The sequence below is a fragment of the Chinchilla lanigera genome, unplaced genomic scaffold (genome assembly GCF_000276665.1).
Source record: "Chinchilla lanigera isolate Chin_1 unplaced genomic scaffold, ChiLan1.0 scaffold00064, whole genome shotgun sequence".
NCBI classification, from domain to species: Eukaryota; Metazoa; Chordata; class Mammalia; order Rodentia; family Chinchillidae; genus Chinchilla; species Chinchilla lanigera.
This window is the reverse complement of record NW_004955465.1, coordinates 10,901,660-10,909,515: the sequence shown is the minus strand read 5'-3', so window position 1 is coordinate 10,909,515 and position 7,856 is coordinate 10,901,660. Positions and strand designations below refer to the sequence as shown.

Below are 7,856 nucleotides of genomic sequence, written 5' to 3'. Positions count from 1 at the left end.
CTTGAAGCTGGTAAACTAGATATGGCCTTCATGGAGGAAGGGAAGGAAAGTGGCACTGAACCATAGAAGTGGAGTGGATTACTGTGCAGGACCATGGTTCCCTTTAAGTTTCAAACACATGAGTTTCAGTAAGTGTGAATGTGATTGTGATGGTTTGGTTAACAACACAGGGAAATAGAGGAAGAGGAATAGAGAAGACAGATAATCAGGGTAATCTAGGGCTAAAATTAGCACAGGCCAGGCCAGCAGAAGTTCTATGTGGCAGGAGGTATGGGAGGCTGTGGAAAATATAGCCTATTATGGTTTTTATTTAAAATGGCCCTTGAAAGACTCATGTCTTCACAGGTGGCGGTTTGAGAAGATGATTAGATCATGAGGACTCTAACTTCATTGGTGGATGAATCCATTGATAGATTCATAATCTGATGGCATTCATGGGAGGCGATAGAGACCTAGGTAGAGGCTAAGGCCTAGTTGACTGGAGTACATCATGCAGTAGTGGCCTTGAGAACTATAGCTTATCCCCAGCCCCATCTTCTTCTTCTTTTTTTTTTTTTTTTTTTTTTGCTTACTCTCTTTCTGGCTGCCATGATGTGAGCAGCTTTCCTCCACCACAACCTTCCACCATGATGTTCTGCCTCGCCACAGGTCTAAAGCAATTAGGCTGAGCATGGACTGAACCTTCTGAAACATGAGCCAAAATAACCTTTTCTCTTTTAAGATGTTTTCTCAAGTATTTGTCACACGGATGCAGAGCTAATGCAGATGCAGAATACAGAAGGCAGTGACCTCAGCAGAGGAAAAAGAGGGGCGGAAGTCATGCTGAAGTTGAGTGGCAGTGGTCATGGTAGAGCAGGGGAGGAAAGTTGTGCTTACAGATGGGAATTTATACATAAGCATCTTCCAGGTGGAGGCATTTTGAATGTTAGTGGAGTCTGATGCAACAAGAAGTATAAGAAAAAGTTAACATTAAAAAAAAATTCCTGAAACTGGTAGGCCTTGAGCTTTACACTTTCCATTCCAGGCTGTGGGGAGGCCAGCTGCATCCTTTCAAAGGCCACTACAAGGAGAAAATTGTTTCTGAAGACCTCTCTTGTCCCACTCTCTGCTTAAATCAGTTTCTTTGGGTTTATCCATTAGGAAATTATAGACTGACATTTGAAGGAAAAGTTCAAGAGCTAAAACTAAATTTGAAAAACACTACTTTAAAGTCTAGGGCTGGGGATATAGCTCAGCAGCACAAGTGCCTGCCTGGCAAGCACAAGGTCCTGAGTTTGATTCCTGGTACCAAAAGAAAGAAAGAAAGAAAGAAAGAAAGAAAGAAAGAAAGAAAGAAAGAAAGTCTAAAAAATGTAGCGCACACTCCTTGTGGATAGACATTGCCTGAAGAGCTTATTAAAAGTGCAGACTTCTGGTAAGGCTCAATCTATATTTTGGCCAGCACACAAACACAACCTTAGGAATAGTTGGCTTGTTGAGTCCAAGACAGCTGGCTCCACAGATGTATCCGTTTGACATTATTTGGCACCTATGGTGTACATGAACTACGCTAGGCATTTGGAGAACAGAAAAGAACAAAAGAGACAAAGACTCTGCCCTATAGCATTTGTGCCCCATGAAGGCAATCCCTGTTGTGTGCTTTTTCTTGGGGAATTTTAAATTTAGTTGACTACGTTTTCTGAGAACTTGCAGTCAAGAACTAAACCATAGCACACGGACTGTGTGGAATTCCACGTGCACAGAGCAAGGAGGACGGCACTGGGATGTGTCAGCTATGAATCTTTGAGGGGACCGAGTGTTCTTCAGAGATGGCTGGGGTCTCACGGCTTCTGCAGCTGCCCTCCCTTCCCAGCCTGCATTTTCTTTGCTTGTGTTGTACATTTATACTCAAACAACTGAAACCCGACAGTGTCCTGGATACTTTAGGATGGTTGGTCACTGTCCAACGAGAAAGTACAATCACAAAGACAATGTTTCTTTTTGTTCTGTTCCCCAGGGGGACCTGGCCAGGTGCCTCCATGCGAAGCCACTGTGATTTCTGAATGGTCCAGATTCAGGTACCAGGTACTGGCAAGGAGAACTTCCACTTACCTTGTCTGCCTCACCCTTGCTAGTTCTGCAGACCCTTGTGCCCCAGGTGGAAGGACACCAGGTTACTTCTTCAAGTCATTTTCTGTTGAAATTTCCAGCTATTAATGCGAGGTCATGGAGCTGTGATGAGTGTGTCATTGTATTGAAGCTGACCATTGAGTTCTTGAGAGGAGCTGGATATTAAGAGTAGACTCACTCATCCGCCTTCTCTGGAACAGATCCAGTCCCGAACGTCCTGTCTTTCCTTTGTCTTCATCTCTTTTTTAACTTGGCGTCTATTTCCTAACCATGTTTGTCAGCCACAGAGGACGAACGGCCTTGAGTTCACCTCACCAGTGCTCTCTGCCTAAATTACTTCTCTAATCGTTTCTATTGATATTTTAAGCTAGATGGGCAGGGGGTCACTTCCCTCTTGGAAAGATTCCACGGGTGCTGGAGGAGACCTAGAAAAACAGCACTAAATCCTATTGGCTTGAGTTTGGACTCGAGCCCTGCCTTAGGGCGCTGGGCTGGGCAGGGGGTAGGAGGAGGGAGATGGAATGAAGAAAAAGGCTTGGGTCCAAACCAGAAGTCAGTTGTCTCCCAGCTCCTTTTATCCTTCTTTCAGGTAAGATTTCACCTCTTTTCTCACAAACTCAGGCCAAGCTTGTGGTCAGACTCTACCCATGAAGGGAACAGAGGACAAGGAGGAAGTGGCAGCAACTTCAAACCCTGGCACCGTCCAGGCATAGCTCGCCACGTGATGAAAGCTGATTTGTCATGCTGTCTTGGCTTTCCGACGCTATTCATTTCTACTAACCAGTGAAAACCAAAGCAGGTACTCATATGAAAAACAAAAATGTGGTCTCTTGATTGGTGGGTTGTCTTTCTTGTCATGTTATTCTTGGGATATTTGTTGAGGTCCCTGACCAAACTTTTTGTGTGTGTGCGTGCAAAAATAGTTACATTAATACAGACTTTCTTCCAACCTAGGGTAAAATATGTGTCTCATCCCTTCCCTTGGCAAAACTGCAGATCCTGCTTCCCAAGTCCTACTTGAAACCAAGTTCTTCATATTTTGTCTTATTCATTACAAAGACTGTTTACTTCACTTAATAAAATTTTGTATAGTTACATGTAGGTCAAATAATTGAGCTTGTATTATGACTTGTTTAGAGAGAAGGCCTTTGTTTTAAGCTAACTGAACTTACAGGCTTCTCTTTAGATTTTGATACCCTTACTCAGGAACTGATCCAACAATATTTACTGATGATGCTATAAGATGTATTAAGTGCATACCTCAACTCCCCATGAGGAGCATAACCGTTATGTACATCAAACATGGGCTGGTAAAAGATTAAAAAGAAAATATCTTATAGAGTAGCATTAACATAACTTTCTACAAGAGATCTGTTGAAAAATTGCACATGATAACAAGAGCAGCTTGTACTTATTACTCATCCAGTTTACTGACCCTCCTATAGGATGAGGGGGAGAAATGCAAGAATGACAGATTAAAGACTCACATTCCTCAGCTTAGACCTGCAAAATGAATTCTATATCCACAAAAAGATGTGCACCAGACTGCTCATTACAACCTTCATCTTTACATCCATAACCTGGGAACAAACTCCCAAAAGTCCAGCTACAGAAGAAAGGACATATAAACTGTGGTATATATATATGTAATATACAGCAGTGTAAAGGAAGAGATTGTGTTACATGCAACAATCTGTGTGCCACCTTGAATGAAAACTGACATTTCTGAGGGAACAAGCCCCATGATTCCATTTATATTAAATTCAAAACCGGGCAAGAACCAATCCATGGTGATAAATTAATTCTTTCCTCAGTACCGAATCACCATGGACTCCAAGTTTGATATATCCAGTTTATTCTTTCATCCTTATATAGCAAGACCTTCAGAACAACCCAGTTCTCTTCACAACTGTGGTCACAAACCAAGTTGGATGAGAACCGAATCAAATTTCCTCATAAGGTCAACATTGGTCCTAACCACTGAATTTGATTCTGCTCTCATCAACTCGGTTCTTGACCAGAATCATGGAAAGAACTGAGTTAGTGAACCGAGGCATCACTGTATTAAGAATGGCATAGGTGCATGCTAACTGGACACGGTCAGGCAAATGTCCTCAGATAGCCAGACATTTGATATCATAGTAAGGCTGGGAGGCATTAAGAGGTAGGAGTCTAGAAATGTATATATGGATCTAGGTGGGGGTTATGTAAAAATCAACTGAGCTGTATAATGATAATGTTACAATTTTCTAGATGTAAGTTATACCTAAATTCAATAGCTTAAAAGAACAATCTGGACAATCTAGAGTCCCTGGCCTAGAGGAGCTAATAGTTTAAAACCAAAGAAAAATGTCAGAAGAAATTGTTTCCCCGAACGTGTTGAGTGCTGCTATCGAGTGTACCGAGAGCAGAGGCAGAGACACGTGAGGGGCCCCTCCTCTTGGAGGAGGAGGGCTCCGTGTGTCCTGTGGAGTTTATGCCACTGTCACACTGAGAACAGAAGCTCCCCAGAATGCCACCACATTCTTGGGGCATTTCATAGCTTTTCCACTTTTTGACCTCTCCATGGCATTTGGTTTTGCCAATGGCTTTCATTTCTGGAAACACTCTCTTGTTTAGTTTTGGTGATATTTCCTACTGGTTTCTCTTTCTCTGTGCCATTTTTCTTCTTGGTTCCCTCTCCTTGGCCCAGCACTGTAAACACTCCTGTCCTGTCGAGGACTGTCTGTGGTATATTCGTTTTTCTCTAAACCTCGTCTCTGGGTGGTCATCCATTGGTTCACAGTTTTTCTGAGTGTTGCTCCTCCCCCTCCAATGCCTAAATATCATTGACTCCAAACTGAGTATCTCCCATGCTTACCTTGAAAAATGCATATGTAATCCCAACAGGACCCCACCAGTCAGATGTGCTGCAAACGACTCACAGTGTAATATTCCTGAGGTTGTTCTCTTCATCCTCCCTCCTTCCAACTCCTTCTCTTATTTCCTTTCCCTCATCTAGCAAACCATCTTTTCTCCTAGGCTGTTAGGTGGTCTATCTCTGGCCTTGTACCTGCAGTCACTGCATGGTTCACTCTTGATTCAAAGCAGTGATCAGATCAGAGGCAACCACTGCACTATGTCTTCCCCAGTCAGTGAGATTTCATGACCGAGATGCTACATGGGGCCTTGGAATAAATGCATCTCTGCTAATGATGGGGAGAATCAGACTGAATGTTTTGTACTCTTTTGACACAACTTGCCATTGCATCAGAGTTCCCCTGTCTTTTCCCATAGATATGTGCAGATGTGTGTTCTATGAACCTTGTACTATTTTGATGACATGGCAGAAGTGTAAGTATGGAAAAATGGAATATACTAAATAGCACTGGATTTGACCTTAGTGACAACTGAATCCACAGGTCTCATCTTGTCTATTTTCTGTTGCAATAACAAAATACCCAAGGCCAGGTCATTTATCAATTATTCCTGAATAAAAGTTTACTTGACTTGCAGTTCTGGAGGCTAGGAAGCCCACAAGCATGACTCTTCCACCTAGTGGAGTCTCCTTGCAACATTACAACATGGTGGAGGGGTCACATGGCAAGGTAGCAAGCATGGTAGCCTTCATCATGGGTCACATAATTCCAATGACTTCCCAAAGGCCTCATCTCCAAGGACCATACATGTGAGTTTGGGATTAACTCTAGGGAATTAATTAACAACATGGGCAATTTTGTGGGGCACATCCGAATTACAGACTGTTTTGGTTCTGCCATTTAGATTTGGCCTCTGCCCTCGATATCTGGGCTCTGCCCTCTACCTATGGGCTTTGCTGTCATGTGGGGCCATTGGCGCTCTGAGCCCACAATACCTTCATGGTTGGCAAGTTCAATAGAAAGAGAAAGTTTTTCACTACCAGACTTCCCCCGGTAGCACTTCTTTGATCCTACCCAGCCCGTGAACTCACCCCTGAGTCCATCTCTAAGGCCAGGCAGGTGGACTGCTTCGACAGCCTCAGTTGTGTCCTGCACTCCTCAGGAGCTGGGCACTCTGCCGACCATCAAAGGCCCAAGCCTGGAGCAGGGTGGGTCCCACAGGAAAAATGAGGTGCTGGTTGCAGAAGAAGGGATGGACATCAGCCAGGTGAGAGCACGCTTGCCCGTCAGGAGGCCTCTGGGAGGAGGAGCTGGTGACACCCGGGTGTGGTAGCGCCCGCAGCTGCCTGCACTGCTGAGGGCCTGGGCCAAGCCCTGGCTTCTCGCTTGCGGTTTAGCCTCCGATTCACTCTGTCTGTCAGCTTGTCTCTCCTGTCAGCCTTTCACTTCCTAGTCAGTGGGTCACTGTCAGGGGAACAGGAAGCAAAAAGAAAGGGAACCATTGAACCCGAGCTTTCAGTTTGCCCTCTGTGCCTGTCATGCCCTGCCCCGTGTCGTGGGAATGAGGAAGGATGGTGCGGCTGGTTCTGGCTGGCCCGTGTGGTGAATCACCTGCAAGTCATGCAGAACGGAGATGGAAGGCTTGGGTTTCCAGGAACCTCAAGCATCCTCCTCTTCCACGTGGGATCCGGCACAAGCCTCAGCCCCCACCCTGGCCCTCACCCTCATGGTGCTCAAACTACCCATGGAAGGTGCGTTTGGAGGACAGAAAGAGCTGCTGCCCGGAACCCAACGCTCAGTTGACGTGTGGCAGGGAGCAGAGAGCTGGAGCCGTGGAGCCCCACCCCGGCTTCCGTAGTCTCCAGTGCCTGCTCGGCTGCCGCATGCACTGGTGTGCTCCTGTTTCCCGAACCGCCTCCCAGGGCTTGGGTGATGCTGTTGTTACACAGGGTCTCACTGTGGAGCCCTGGCTGCCTCAAATTCATGGTGATTCTTCTGCCTCAGCCCTCCAGGTGCTGGAATCTCTGGAGTGTGCCACCATGCCTGGCTGGATCTTGGATTTTAGAAACATCAATATCATGAGAAACTGGGGTACAAGTACACCTGTAGTTCAAAAAGTTTACATGATTCTGAGCTATTTCATTAGGGAGAGCACCCACACACACACACACAATACAAACTTTGTATTAAGGATAGATTTGATAAAAATCCCCACCCTCCATTTAAGCCAACCATTAATTCCCTCACACTGCACTTCCTGAAGAAGGGCTGGAGGGCTGTAGTTTCTCTCTCCTCCTGACTCAATATGCGCTGTTCCCTAAAATAAAAATCAGCTTGGTCTAAAGCTGCTGAAAGTTTTATGTCGTCTTAGCACACACCACACCTAAACTCAGCAGGACATTGTTTCCTTGTCAGAGGATACACAGTTGAGAGCTCCAAATAATAGCAGGGTTGTCCCACATCTACTTAATGGATTAGCAAAGTTAACAAATGGTATCTTATTCCTGGCTCCTTCTGCCGAAATCTGATACTTCCAAAGACAGAGAAGTCGTTCTCCACTTGGTGACCTTCCTCCTTGCGGGGAATGAACATATTTACTCCTCTCAGCCTAAGTCTCTGCCCTCCCCATAGGATAACCCAAAACATCTGGAGATACTGTGGGGTCTCTCTCTAGAAGATTACACGTTCTTTTCAGCTTTCATTTTTCTGTGAGATGAATCCTGACAACTGGAAATTAGAAGCTGGAGTTATGGCTACATGTGGGGCCTACCCACCTCCTTCACATTGGCTCCCCCCAGTCTCTCTCTCCCTCTCTTTTACTCTTTCCCTCCCCTCCCCTCCTCTCCCCTTCAGTCATCTGTGGAAGCCCGAGAATGTAAAGCACAAAGA

General features: G+C 45.2%; 1 long non-coding RNA gene across 1 annotated transcript; it reads left to right on the top strand.

Annotated features, from left to right (window-relative positions):
* Positions 1–2,659: 2,659 nt before the first annotated feature.
* LOC102027392 lies at positions 2,660–6,499 on the top strand. Its single transcript, XR_001236721.1, has 3 exons — positions 2,660–2,698; positions 5,386–5,442; positions 6,130–6,499. It is a non-coding gene; the product is annotated as an uncharacterized LOC102027392 (long non-coding RNA).
* Positions 6,500–7,856: the final 1,357 nt, after the last annotated feature.